General features: G+C 41.8%; 1 long non-coding RNA gene across 1 annotated transcript; it reads left to right on the forward strand.

Annotated features, from left to right (window-relative positions):
• Positions 1–5,240: 5,240 nt before the first annotated feature.
• On the forward strand, positions 5,241–14,939 carry LOC121108560. The gene is made up of 4 exons (XR_005843167.2): positions 5,241–5,547; positions 6,732–6,811; positions 10,512–10,719; positions 14,580–14,939. It is a non-coding gene; the product is annotated as an uncharacterized LOC121108560 (long non-coding RNA).
• Positions 14,940–15,409: the final 470 nt, after the last annotated feature.

The raw sequence follows: 15,409 nt of genomic DNA on the forward strand, positions 1-15,409 counted from the left end.
GCCTTCCAGAACTTGAAGGGAGCTTATAAAGAAGAGGGAGACTGACTTTTTTCATGCACAAATAGTGACAAGACAAAGGGGAATAGCTTTAAACTAAAAGGGGGGATATTTAGGTTTAATGTTAAGAAAATATTGGTGAGATTCTGGTATAGCTGCCCAGAGAAGCTGTGGGTGCCCCATCCCTGGAGGCACTCCAGGCCAGGTTGGATGGGCCCTGTTCTAACCTGACCTGCTGGGTGGCAGCCAGCACATAAGCAAGAGGTTGGCACTGGATGATCTTTAAGATCCCTTCCAACTCAACCATTCTGAGATTCTATGATTCTGTGGCTAGAAACAGGAGATCTTTGGCCCCCCCTTTTTTCATTTTTTTTAAATCACTTTTGTCTTGTATTTGCCATTAAGAAACAAAGAACTCATCCTACATAGCTGAGAACAGTACAAAAAAAAAAAGAAAAAAAAAAAAGAAAAAAAAATGAAGAAATGAAAGGATGGTAAAGAATGAAAACAAAAAGAAAAGACTAGAATTTTAAAAATAGGCATCTTTGCTTCTACATGACTACTTTGAATAGGCAACAGAGAAAGAGAGCAGCCCAGGGAGGTGTAGGTCTTCACGAACCTTGACAATCACCAGAATACGCTGTAAGAGCACCATTTAAAAAAATAAATAAATAAGAGGTAAGGTTGTCTGGAAATTTTCTGTATGACCTTGAGGCACGTTTTCGTTTTCTCAAAGCCTACTGTGTGTGTAGGTGCATGCAATAGGTAGTGTGTGAAGCTTACCAAACAGAGAAGTCCTGACCGCTGATCTTCATGGTGTGTTTCTCACCGAAATGAAAGGGTGGCTGGGCTGGCACAGCTATGTGCAGGAATGTTTTGCCCACAGATTTGCGTATTTCAGCTGGTATGTAACGAAGTGCAGCACTAGGGGCCATTATTGGCCTAAGAGATTTACAGAGAATATCTGCAGCATACATTTGTGTATCTACAGTGGCTGTGATTACCGTGCACTCAGTGCCAGCCATTCCATCAGCAATACAAAAGATTGAATACAAATCTCTCCCTCCTTCCGAGGTTCAACATTTTTTTCCTAATTTTTCCTCCATCTTACATCAATGTAAGTTTTGTGTTTTCATTTTGTCTTTTTAAAAAAGCAGGCCAAATCTAAGAAAACTCCATTTTTGTACTGCAGACAGTACTGACATGCCACGCTGATGTGCAGCCAGCTCTGAATGGAGGATGATTTTGCTTCTAATCAGGGCAGGACATAGTCTTTCTGTCACCAAGACCATAGCGTCTGTCACCCCACAGAATCTTTTCTCTAAGACATGCTTTGACCTGATTCCTGGAGTTACATGGCCTGTGTGTCATTAGGCATGTCTTTAAACATTTACAAGAAAACTTTCCAAATTTGTGTCCATACCTTAATTTTTTTCAGTAAGTGCTAAATTCTCCAAAGTGGCAGATGATATTCCAGTACCAATACTCCATTGCCTTCCTCTTCTGTCCATATAGGTTGCTCTGAAAGTAATGCTCCCTATACATTTCCACTGAAAATACAAACGATACAAAGAGCACAATAACAGTATTGGATGGAGAAAATTCTCAACAACAAAACACTATTTTTCAGCACTGCCACCGCCATTAACTCTGCATTTTTGCCAGCAATGAACAAGAGCCTGCATGCCGTGCTCAGAGCAATCTGCACTGAAGGTGACCCACTGTTTCACTGCTGCTACACCGGCACTGTTGCTAGGAAAATATTGCCCATGTAGTCCAGCATTCACTATGCTCACATCCACTGCTTGGTTTCCACAAACATTCAGCAAGCATTACTGAATGTCAGCAGGTGCCATTTTTTCCCCATAGAGGAATTCAAAGACACACTTTTGCTCCAGATATACTTCCATGTCAGATACCATTCTGTCAGACTGCCACTCTGCTGCCATCTGTCACACAGCAACAAAATGCAATGGGATATTGGTGGGAAGGTTCTACTGCCATACCACCAGCATCCCCCTCTGATGTCACGGGCCAGCATCATAAAATAGGAGGCATTACTTTCAGAGTAGCTTTCACACACAGTGGGTTTCTGACAAGCACTCTTAAAACAAGAAAAACAAATTGATGCAGCATATTTTACAATCGTAACTCTTAGAAAAAAAAGCTGATTTGCAACACTGTCAGAGAACATGAACTCAACTGGTGTGAAATTTTCTACTGCTTAAGCAACATTCAAACACAAACACACTGACCTCAAATATTCAGACAGTAACACCATAGATTTTGGTTTCAAGCAGATTAAACTTTCAGGCTCTGGTAGCTGGGAGAATGAGCAGGAGGAATGCTGTTCACAAACAGTTTAACTCAGCGCATGGGAAAACTGAATGACAACACTTCGGCTGATAGACATGAGAAAATATTGACAGGAGATGCCCTGGCCCAGAGTTTGACTCCTCTAGTGTTCTACAACTAGTTGGCATTATTAGATCCTGGCTTTAGGCAGAGGCACAGCATTTTAGAAAGTGAAAACTTTTCTGCGTGGGCAAAATACCAATCTCAAGACCAACATACATCCCATGTACCTTAAACTGATACCTCTGAGCGTAGTGAATTCTGTAGGTAGTTATTCAGCAATACAACTATCACAGGATATGACTGCAATAAGGCAGTTTCTTATAATGCACCTCTGCATTTTGTACTCTTTTTATTTTGCCCAGTGCTCTGTGATGCCTTACTATGTTTGGCATTTTGATGAGTCCAGCTCAGTTTTAACTGTGACAGAAGGATCTTTCTGTCACTCTTTGCTTGTTTAAAGGTGTATGAACACGTAGATGCTTGTTTCATTAATTACACAGTTGAAGCAACTACATGCCATTTCCTGTTAGCAAGTGTATTTCTACTTAAAGCCCTGCTCATAGGAGTTTCTAAATATTGCTGCAGCTTGTTGACAGAACTATATCAACCACAGTATCTCATAACCACTCCTTATGAAAGTGCTCCCAAGTACCAAGGTGTGTTCAAGAGGGCCCAGGGAAAATAATGCTCAAACACACATTAAGCAATAGTAACGTATGTGTTGCCTTCTTTCATCCCTGTTAACAGCCCTTGCTCATCTGTGCATATCCCACAGTGACCTTGACTCCTTTGGATGAGCCATGAGCTGACACTTCTGCAGTGCTGGAAATCCTGCCAGAAGTGTCTTAGCATCATTCTCATGTGCCTGGCTTATTTCGTCCTGAAGTCATTATTGCAGAATGTGCTCATGGGGAAGTCAGTCTTAACTGTGATTTTTTCTATTCTCTGCTCCTTTTTATGTGAGTGTTAACAGTAGAATGAACTGTTCTGTTCCTGAATATTTAAAAGGCATCATTTTTCAACATGTAAGCTGATTATGAACAATAATCTATTCTCATGACACTTCAGTGGGGCAATTAGGTATGATCAGCACCCTTTTACTGAAAGGATAATTGAGATACAAAGTTTAATGGGCTGCTGGAGGCAATAGTAAGGTCTTACTTTTGTTTGTTTGCTGTTTTTTGAACAATCTGAAAAGCTGCACTAGGAGAGTAATCTCAGAAGCACTGATCTGATGTATGGAGATGCAGATGACCCCACTGACCCCAGCCTAAATTACTTTATTTCATGATGGACAGTTGGATTAGCACTTGGTTCAGTTTTACAGGATGGTTCAGGTGTTTCTCTCCAGGCCCAACACCATCATCCTCCTCTATGAGAGGGCTGTTCTACTGAAACATTCAAGCCAAGCTTTACTTGACACTAGTCTGAAAACAGGCTCCTGGTGTCACAGCAAAGTCTTCAGTCGAGTAATCATCCTGCAGCATAAGTCTGCCTTTCATCATTCAGTCCACCTTGGCAATGGACTTCTTAATCCACCTGACACCTACTGAGGGACAGAAGCATCTGCATGGGGAATCAGCTTGAAGTAGTGACAGCAACCTCACTTTTCTCACAGAAGTTTACAAGTCTCCATCTGTATGACCCAGTCACCCAAGGCAGAAAGAAATCTCAGGAGCTTCTGCACTCCCACTTTCACCTTGACGTGGTATCAGCAATAATGCAGAGTGGTACCACGATGCCTTATGTTTCAGCCTGCTGGCAAAACAAAGCCAGCATGCCAGGCTGGGTGTAATGGTCACTCCATGTGCTAGCCAAAGTATCAAACTACCTTGGACAGTTATAGCCCTTTCTCAAGTTCTTTGAGGTGCTACCATGTAAGAGATACTAGATGGAATATTTTTTAAGTCTATCAAAGCTGATACCTAGCAGGAAAGAAAAATCAAATAATTACCTCAATACTGCTGGAAAACTAGTATCTCACACGCCCTTTTTGCATGATTTCTTGCAAAGCCTGTAGAATTTATCCATGAGCTTTAAGTGAACAAAGATTAAGAGAACAAACTCAGTGTGTGTAGTGGTTTCCAGTTTTCATGTTACAATTAATGCTTCACAAAAATTCCAGGATACAACTGTGACCTCAATAAATATACCACGTAAATCTAGCAAGGTGTCTTTCAGAGCAATTTCTCTTTTGTAATTTTGATAGAAGTAGTCAGTCCATGGAGCTGTTCTCTCATTTATGTGTTTATTTTTAATTAATTGGATACCTTTCAAGTCACATTTGTCCCTGTCTACCGTCAAGTCATAATGCATTGTCTTCTCTATTTCAAAGGTTCCTTCATCCTGCAGGGTTGAATGCCAGCAGACAGAGCCTCAAGGAAGCCCTGCTCCGGTCTGCATTTCCTCCAGGCAACAATGTGCTCCTGATATGAAAGCTGACATTAGAACTGGTAACAAAGGAGCAGGAGCTGGTGTAATACACAGGGGTATCGCCCCTGGAACTCAAGAGTCCAACAGATGCAATTACAAAGCAGAAGGTAAGCTGTATTCAGGTGTTGTATTCTCTCCAACCTCTGGCCAAAGCCAAGGACTGTTTTCTGCTTCTCAGTCTCACGTGTACTGTCTGTATTGCAGACACGTTACCCAGAATAGTACATTTTGCTTTTAGTATGATGGTTTTAATGATGCACGGAGCCCTAAGTGTGCTATGTGCTTTCCGGTGAATTTTACCCTATGCTGAATAACGGGGCCAATACACTAAAAATTTGTAACCCATTTCCTGTAGCGTGCATATTTATATTAAAAAAAAAAAAAAAAAGTCAGTTTCTCTCATCCTGTTTCCTAGTAAAGCCTTCTTTGTTCTGTCTCCACCAGGCTGCAAAAGCAGCTAGCAGCTGCTCTTTTAAACAGCTTAGCTGAAGTTTCTGCACCTTTCTTTTCTCAGCAGAGTCAGTGGTTCCCATGGAAACCCCAGGCAAAACAGTGTGGAGCCCCCAGGAGCACCGCTGCAGCCCCAGCACCGTGTTGGCTCTGCGGTCCTATTGTAAATGTGCAAGGGCTGACGCTGGGAACACCCATGCTGGACAGTTAGAGAGTGAGCAAACAATGGCAGGCTGGGGATAAAGCTGCATACGGACCTACACATTCCTGTCCAGTTTGGTGGAACCACTTAAGGCAGGCTGCTATAACGTATGGCTTTTTCCTCATTATCCCGCATGTTCTTGTAATTTTAAGAACAAGGATATTTTCCTCATTTCCATAGCAACAGCCATTAGTGAAATGGAGCTGTTCAGCTCAGTCTTTATTACTGCTGATTCCAGCCAAAAAGCTTCTTTTGTAGCTAACAGTTAAGGGGAAGTCTCCAGTTTCCAGACCTTATTACTGTGCTTCTCGTGTGCTATGGAGACTGTTCAATGAGACCTCTTCCTTCTAGCTATGATATTACTCTGTCAAAACTTCAAAGAAAAAAAAAAATTGAATGTGTCCAGTTTTTAATGTGAACAGCCTTAGCGATGCTATCCTCATTTTTGCTACTGCAAAGACATTGTCACGATCTAATTCAGCTGTCAGTCTCAAGCCAATAGATGTGTCTGTATCCCAGGAGCAAACTCACACTTCAGGTTATTCAGCTCTGTCCCCTTCCCTGCTTGATTTACAATCTACCCATCTTCATTCTCGTCACAAGAGCTGGATCTGAGCCAGATAGTTCAGTGCATTCCTTGTCGGTCTGAGGTCATAGATGCTGGGTTTCCATTTCATAGTAAGAACAGGTAAACCTGGGGCACGACACCTCTGACGTACCTGAGGACTATGGCACCAGGATTCACGCTGCCTTGGTCATGTATGGGCTTTGCCAGGATTTGTCATGGACTCCCGCTGGGTTCACAGTGCAGCCCCTGTGACAATGGCATCAGCTGACAATACAAGGCGTGCTGTCCTTAATCCCAGTCCCTTGAGCAAACTCCATACTATTCAGAGATTTACCTGCAGGTTAATCTGGTAAGAATGATTGACACTTGTTTATAGCATGAACAGCGAAACTCCAACCAGTGGGCAAAATTCTGAAAAGCATAACTGGGAATGATAGGAATGCAGGAACACCCCAGAAAATGCACCCACAAACACATGGGAAGAAAGCAGAGAGAAGACCAGGTGTCACCATTCTTGTTTGCATTGTGGGTAATGCATAGGAACTCCAGGCATAGACAGGCATAGATCAGTGCTGCACTGACAAGGGGCATAAATTCAGCCTTTGATGTTTGTAGCACTTCTCTGTGATGTTCAAAACATCAAGACTTCAGGAAGATAGCCAAACCCAGAAATTTGTTCCAAACACACATCCTTAACCAGGTACCTATCTTGACTCTTAATAGGTGCAGGAGTCTGCCTACTCTGTGGAAATGAGGTGACGCCTTCATCACAGCCAGGAGCCAGGCTGAAAATTATTGTCTCTGTGAGTATTAAATTATTTCAACCCAAAGAATAAAATGGAGAGAGAGAAAGAGAGAGAGAGAGAGAGAGAGAGAATTGTGATCTGAATTCCTTTTGATTTGAATGCCAGATTTCATCTGCTAATATTCTCCAACAGCAAATAAGCCTGTCTTTCATTAAAGCGAAAGCTGAGACTGTAGTGTAAGCATTGGACTACAGACCCTGAGACTCTGAGTCAACCACTACATGTGACAGGAGTCACAGATAGCATTGCCAGCAGTGACTGTGGGATCTGCTGTGTTAGGTACTGCACACACTGCATTGAGCAACAGTCCCATCCCTAAAGAGCTCAGTATTTAGCTGTGAAAGACAAGCTGGAAAGGATAATAACTATATTATAGTTATGTATTTTTATGAATAACATAACTCATTTTAAACCCAAACATACATATCATAAACTAAGACCCAGATTCGTATCATCTACATCTCATCACATACAAGCCAAGTATCTACTCTAGGTGAGTCAGTCAGTAATGGAGTAATGATAAATGGAATAAGGAAGGCACACGTCTACATAGGGGCATACCATACAAGTGAAATAAATGTGAATAATCCCTCTTTTAAGGAGTAACTGGCAGGAGTAATTTGAAATAGACATTACCTCCATGACAGCCAGGGAGGATGGGATGACGCACTCTATGACTTTCCTGAGGTCACACAGGAAGTTAATACGGGTACAACTCAGAGTTCTCAGCTCAATACCTGTGCACTGCATGCCTATCTTCATTCGTGTCCTGGCCTTAGTGTTTCACCAACAGAAAGTTGAAGTTGTAGATGTGAACTAAGAAGAATCTTCACAATAGTCAAGTCTGGGAAAAGTTTCAGGGGATTTGTTTTCATCTGGAGTATAGTGTCAGTAAATATCTACCTGCTGTGAAATGTAATTTAAAGAAGGACTGGTATTCAAGCAAGAAACCCAAAGTGCGCAGAGGAGCTTTTTAGCTTTTTAAATTTAGGGATTAAAACTTGTTTTTGTTCCTCTCTACTACTGTCATCATTCCATGCTCACTAAAATATTTCTAACTGACATTCAGGCTGTTATTTCTGGCAGCTCTTCTCCATCCTCTGACAGTAAGAGTTCACCTGCAGTTGTTGGAGATAGCGTAGGTCAGCGCCAGGCTTGTGTTTGATTTAGCACATAGCCAGAGCTGTGTCATTCCCCTCCTCTTCTGGTGAACACAGGAGGTGCTGGTATCAGGGGCATGGGGAATGACATTCAGATCATGCATGTTAAACTCTTACGATGATCTTACAGTGCAAACAGAAAAGATAAAGGGTGCTGTTCACTGTCACAGGTTCTCTGATACAAGGATTACTAAGAGGTAGTCCTACCATCCCTGGAGGCCTTCATGTCCTTCAGCCGGTGGTCACCATCAGCCTTCCACAAACCCCTGTTTCCTGTGGTCCTAAGCAGAACACAGAGGACCTCTCCGTCCTCACATGTGGGATAAACTATGGGATTCTGATATATGTGGAGATTTCCCACACTACTGATACTGAAAGCGATCGGTCACGAAGCGCTAATATCATGCCCTAACTCATCTATCATTGGCTTCCCTAGGATGAGAGGTGGTACTGAAAGTTAGGATCACCTGCAAGGAGTGCAGGTAATCGTTACCCATTTACAGGGCATGCAGGTGTACTGGACAGAACTCTGTGGCTGTGCAGACACAGCCATGTGAGACACCTCCAAATCTGACAGGAGATTGCCCAGCTTGCCTGATTCCAGGGGTGGCCACAGAGTTTCCTGTATTTTTCCCATGCTGGGGAGTCTTGTTTTAAAAGCTTAATGCAGAGTAAATGCAGAAGTTGCATAGGTAGTGAAAGCATTTCAAACTATGTTTTCATGCAATCTCCCTGCCACAAGATGGGAAAGAATATGGGAAAGCTGGTGAAGAGATGCCCAGTGCACTGCACCACTGGAATAGTCAGCTTTCTAGACAGCACAAAACCAGCAAAGAGTACTCTTACTGGCAGGAAATGTCATTTTTTATCAGCATGACCCAGCAGATGAGTCATACACTGTGCTTTCAATAATCCCAGATGAGCTCTAAGAATTCCCGTGGGTGCGATCTTCATCTGGGCCCTTTCACATCTATAGAACAGCGTGTTACGATGAATCTTTCTCGTAAAATTATTCTTCAGGTAATAAAGAGCAGCTACGACCCTAAGTTGAGTATCAGTGACAGGGTGCCCTGTATCTTTCATTGTTCACGAACCCTCACCCTGTTTTTTTCTTCCAAACTATATGTAGGTTTTACGTCACTGGGCTGGGCTAGAAGACAGCATGTTTGTAAATATCTTTTTTGCTTTGCTTTCAGTGACTACACTTACTGTAACGATTGTTTTATACTTACAAGCACATATTTTTCTGCTACCTTTTAAAAGGCCTAAGAAATCCTTCCAATTTCTGCAGAGTTTCCTGGGATGTCCAAGCCCATGCAAACACCTTTGCAGGATCTGGTATCTCTCTGCACCCAACTTCTGCAGCTATTAGCAACTTAAAGTATGAGTATGAGTATGAGTATGAGTATGAGTATGACGTTAAGACAGACTATACGCAACCTGTTCAAGTATTGACCTTCTTTTTCCTCTGAGTGTTGCTGCTTGCTGGCCAGCCTTCCCTGGTCAGGTCTGTAACTGTTTTCAGAACTAGAATTTCTCCAGATGTACACATTTATGTTGGTAAACCAACCAGATACACAAGGACTGATCCGAAATTAATGCCTACTATTTTGTGATGTTCACCCACGATATCAGAAGGGGATGGTAGTGGTATGGCAGTAGAGGTTGAGCCTTCCAACCAATATCCCATCACATGCAGTTGTCATGTGACAGGTGACAGCAGAGGAGCACTGTGACAGAATGGTGTCTGACATGGACGTGTGGATGAAGCAAAGGTGTGTCATTGCATTCCTCCACGCAGAAAAAATGACGCCCATTGATATCCATTGATGCTTGCTGAATGTTTATGGACACCAAATAGCGGATGTGAGCACAGTGAATGTTGGACTGCATAGGCAACATTTTTTGACCGATTATACCCCCACAGCAGCTGTGAAACTGTGAGTTTTGTTGACTTAAAGACTCACATACTAGCTCTGTAGTCTTCTTGCACCTGTTCATCCAGTCTGTTATTATAAGGAACATAAAAACCAGACCTTTGGCAGGGGCCACATTAGCCTGTGAATACTTAATTGCAAGGGATACTCTTAACACTTAATTGCAAGAAGAGATGCAAAAGATTTGCTGAAGCCTGGTAGAGTACAAATGCAAGGACAATTTTGATCAGCGAGTTGCGAACTCTGAAAAAATCACCAAAATCAGTAGAAAATGAAGTAGAAAAATAAGAGAAGTTTGGCTCCTATGTGCTCATTCTGAGCTCAAGGAACATGGTTGACACTCATCCCTTCCCTACTTAGAAGTCCAAGCTGTGACAGGGCTGTGAACCTATTGTGTTCTCCCATCCTGTACTACCTTCACCTAAGACATTATACAAATGTCCAGAGATCAGACATGCCATGCTTTTCATTTGTCTTCTTCAGAAATCAAGTTGAGCAGGACTGATCGGTTTGAACAGATCTGCACTACTTTAAGACACTAGTTTACTGTATGATTACCTGAGTTTTGTTCCTGTTAAAACCACTGATGTTTGTTTACAGGAGACAGCACAAAACTCAGACTGCAGAAAGTTCTTTTTTTGGACAACTTCAAAGCTGAACTTTGTATTTGAGAGATGGAAGCATGCAACTAAATGCATCTGCATATACGCTGCCTCACTTTATCTGGGGAGTAACAAACCGGGTGACAGAAACAATGCACTGGCTTAAAAATGATGAACTTCTTTTTTTCTTTTTCTTATTAAAACAGGTGAGTTTCTAGATGTTTTAATCTTATTTTGAACTCTTGACCATACATGAATGTAGCTCACAAATTCAGGCTCCTCTCTGTCATGTAGAAAATCACACTTATGGAAAAATGTCTGAAGAAAAAAGCATTATGCTAGGAGGGAAAAGATGGGAAGAAATCCCCAAATTTCTCCTCAACTACTGCTAATAATTGTTCACTGCAATGTGTTTGCTACACAAAATCAGCTTGGTGGCTTACAGTTTGGATCCAGTTTTATCTTTCTGTGTTATTTGCCTGATAATACAAGCTGCACCAGATTTCACCTTCTGATGAAATCTAATTACCTGGGCTTCCATTCAAAGAAGCACTTTAGTGTAAAGCCAGTTCTTTGGATAGCAGTGAAACGGCCTTTATGTTTACAGCTACCTCTATTGTTTAAATTGAGTCACTGTTTATCTTTTTCTATTTCCACAAGGAAATGGCCAATAAAATAGAGAAATGTAAAAAAACTTCCTTATTCACATTATGCTGGAGGTTGTACTTGCTTATGGAACATTTTCTCAAACACTACGTGTGAAGGACAAAAGAAGAGTCACATAATACATACAGCAATGATTAGTAACCTTAAAAGAGTATTTTCTAAAGTATGGAGATGTTCTAAAATATCTCTGAAACATCTAAAATTAAAAAGTAGTTCAAACTTATCTCATGTTGAAAACAGGGAAAGCATAACAATGGTAAATGTGAGCATTTTTACATTCTGTTATCCAAAAGCCTTTAAAAATCCATTCTTCGTCAGATCTTTGCTGTTTTTTGTCCCTGTCTGCCTGCACAGGATACTACATGAAGTCGTATCTTGGAGTAATGGCAGCTTTAAAACTGAACCTTTGTGTTGTTTTAGCCTATGAAATATTGACTTCTAGTCAGTGCAGATGTATTAGTTTCATGTGGGCAGGCAAAGCTGGTTCACAAAGCGGTGCAAAAAGTCATCTCGTGGAAACCTGTACTCAAATCAGACATGAGTGGCAAAGCTTAAACTGAAGATCTCCTGTTTTGTGTCTGGAGCCAGCTTTAAGGGAAGCCGCTCTGTTGATAGCATGTAATAAGTTCTTACACTTTCCTCTGAAGTTTCTGCTGCTGGACATTTTAGAAAGCATGGCTAACTTCATCTCATTATGGCAACTTCTGTGTAAAAGTAATGCTTCTTCCCCTGCTGGGATTCCTATACTTGAGAATTAATTGGTGGATGCTGAGTCTGCATAAAATAAAAAGCGTTTACTCCCTACAGGACAAGGAAGTCATGCTCCTGAAAGTGAAGCAAAGCTGACAGACAAAAACAAAAACAAAAACATATCTAACACATACTGTAATTCAGAAACCTGGATTCCTCATCTGCCCAGCATTCCACATTTCTCTGTTGTCATGTCTTTTGCTACAATGGGAGACAAAATACTGTTTTTCTGCTGAAGTCAGTTTTCCTAATTGTACTTACTGAGTTTGTTGAACATTAAGCATGAACAGAGGTGGGAAATTATACCAGATCTGTAGTGTGGGGCTGCTCAACACACCCAGTGGGGCAGAAAACTGCAGGTAAAGATGGAGTGCCAAAAAGCACGTTCATCTCTTAGCTCTGTCATTAAAAGACTCATTGCAATGACACCTTCTCTTCGTCCACAATAAAATTACATACCCTGGGGATAAGATCAATGGCTCCATGTGCAGGTGGAGGCTGGTCATGAGTGGAGGCCCTGGCACAGCTGCCCAGAGAAGCCGTGGGTGCCCATCCCTACAGGCGCTCCAGGCCAGGTTGGATGGGCCCTGTTCTAACCTGACCTGCTGGGTGGCAGCGCTCCCATGGCAGGAGCTCAGGGCTGGGTGGGCTTTAGGATCCTTCCCAAACCACCCACTCTATGATTCTGAGATTCTGTGACATTACATCTAGCTAGCTATTGCACTGTGAGGGTTTGCAAATGAAAAACTGCTCTTGTTTCTTAAATAAATATGGAGGACAGACAGTATAGGAACATGTGTGTATTTTGTGGGGCAGGGTAGTTACAAACCATTTGGTTCAGAATACTCTGGAGGAGCATGTGAGGTCATGAGAGAAGGAGATTAATTGGGCCTTTCCTCTCAGTTTGTTTTAACAGATTCAGTTTATACTTGTTGGACTGTGGCATGTTTGTACAAAACCAATGTGTTTGCCAAGAACTCTTTTATGTAGAGAATAAAAGTGATTCCTGGAACATCAAAAACTATCAGTCACAAGAATGGCCACATACCACAGAGTTGAAAACAACCATTTATTTTAACTATTCCTCTTTTCCTCAACCCTGAACAGATTAAAGAAGGATGCAGAAAATAATTCTTTGGAAAAAGGAAGAAATAGACATGGAGCCCTTGCACCTGAAATGCACCATGATGCATTAGGCAGCACATGGAAGTGTTTGGAGCTGAAGGCACCAAACACACCCTGGCCCAGAGTCTGCCCATGGCTGCAGGATCACATCCTAACCTGGTGGCAGTGCCTGGTACCAGGAGCATCGTGCACAGCCGCCCAGCATTGCTGGCAGTGAGAAGGGCTGAATGCCTGAGGTATCAGCAGGGGATTCACTCAGAGTCACAGGACAGGCCTAAAAGTCCTACCATGGAATAAACATTCCAGTTTCTTTATAAACCTGGTAGGTTTCAAAGCCCAGCCTGCATTTAAGACACTTCTTTCTTAGGCTGAAATCCTGAAAGCTAGAAATGTCTAAATAGAAACCGTGATTCTTCTTTAAGCATCTGAGAATAGAATTAGAGGCCATAGGAGGTAAAAAAAAACTTTCCTGAGATCTAAAATGCTGCTTGTAGCATTTGTAGAAATCCAAACTGACCAAAGGTGCAGTTTCACAGACTTTTCTCTCACCAGAGTTGTGTTTAAAAGTTCCATAATTCTTTTATTCCAGTAATCCTCACTACTATTCACTGCTCCTGCATTTTATTTGTAGTGGTAGCACAGCCTGTTGGGGATAAGCTATAAAATACACTGAATTTTTTGTCTTAAAAGTAAAATTATTTTCTCTATAACTTTATTTTTCACACAGATATCTCTGGAAATGGTTTGCAGAGGCCTATAGGGCAGTTTTTGATTTTTTTTCGGCAGTTGGTTTAGGCTGGATCACTTTGATCCTTGATTTTTGTGCAAGGGAAATAATCTGAAGAGTTTATTTTCTGATGGAGAAGAGAGAAGCAATGGAGGAAAGCAATGGAGGCTGCAACACAGCCAGAAAGAACAGGTGACATCTGCTGAAAAATTCTAATTATCTCAGAAAGAAGAGTGGAAGACTATTTCTATATTGTTTAACATCTCCAGATGTTAAAATCTACACATAAAGAGACACTGATCAAGAAAGGCTTTCAAAGTTTTTGTGTACAAAATTGCAGTATCTCTTAAAGCAAAGGGCATTTTTCAGCATTTGTAGGGCAAATGAATCTATACACAAGTTCCTAAAGAGCTATTAATAGAGAAACCCCAAAGAAACCTCTCAAAACCAGGGCAAATTTAATTAGTTAGGTGCAGAGTACTTACTCTGAAATAAGCTACTAATGAAGAAACTGTAGAGAAGGCTGCTCTTTATTGACAGCCACCACCTACCAGGACCTCAGTACGGACTTCTCTCCAGAGCTTCCACCAGACTCACAAGCAGAAGCCAGGCTGCTCTCCAGACTGCAGACTAACCCGTGTGACTACAGCTATAGCTTTCAGTAGGTGATCTGGGATCCAACTCCAACCTCCTTCTTCAAAGACAAAGACAAAAAAAAAAAAAAGATTAAATACATTTTCAGATTAGGGCAAAGACTGAGCTAAAAGTGATCATCGACTTCTTTTTTTCTCTCTCCAGGGAGAAAGTAACTGGTAGTAGCATTCACAGCACATGCTTCCCCTGCTGCTGCCTGGCTTCACCTCAGCCTTGACAGCACAGATCTCAAAGGGACATCGCATGCGTTTTCAATTAAGGAGGCCAAGGGAAAAGTGATACTGGAGCCACAGCAGAGATATGAATAACTTCCCCATGCTTACATCTGGCTGCAGAACACTGAGGATGAAGACACTTTTATGATTCAGATCCAAAACTACAGAAAGATTTTTGTCTCTATTTTTTAACTTCTCAGATAATATTTTCTGTGCAGCCCTGAGCAAACCACCTGCAACAGTGTCTCTTTTTCTCTTTTTCCTAATACAGAAATAACTTATTTCCTGACAAGGTTACTTTAAGGTTAAACTAATTAATTTCCTAAGATCATTCAAGAGTTCTTAGCTTGTCATTTAAAATTAATTAAGAGCTCATTGTCAAAGAGACCTCAGGCTTGGCTGCAGCAATACAAGGATATCACTATGGCAGCAATGCCTGTGATGGAGTGCAGACCCCTCCAGGGCACTCAAAGCAGCACAGAGCAGTCACTGTCTCTGTGCTCAGAGCCACAGGGTTTGGGCATCCTGCGTGCTGCAACTCTTAAACACTGAAACCAGTATAGCGCTGGTTCTCTGAAGAAACAAGTACTGCACATAGCCAAAGGTGAGAGAGAAATAGTCTGAACTCACAGAGGTGACCCACTGTCATTGTCACCACTGCTAAAACACATCACCTGCTGCCACAGCATGCTCACACCCACTGGCTGGTCTCTATGAACACCCAGCAAGTGTCAGTGAATGTCACTGGGTTCCATTTTT

Source organism: Gallus gallus, chromosome Z, assembly GCF_016699485.2.
Source record: "Gallus gallus isolate bGalGal1 chromosome Z, bGalGal1.mat.broiler.GRCg7b, whole genome shotgun sequence".
In the NCBI taxonomy this organism is placed as follows: domain Eukaryota; kingdom Metazoa; phylum Chordata; class Aves; order Galliformes; family Phasianidae; genus Gallus; species Gallus gallus.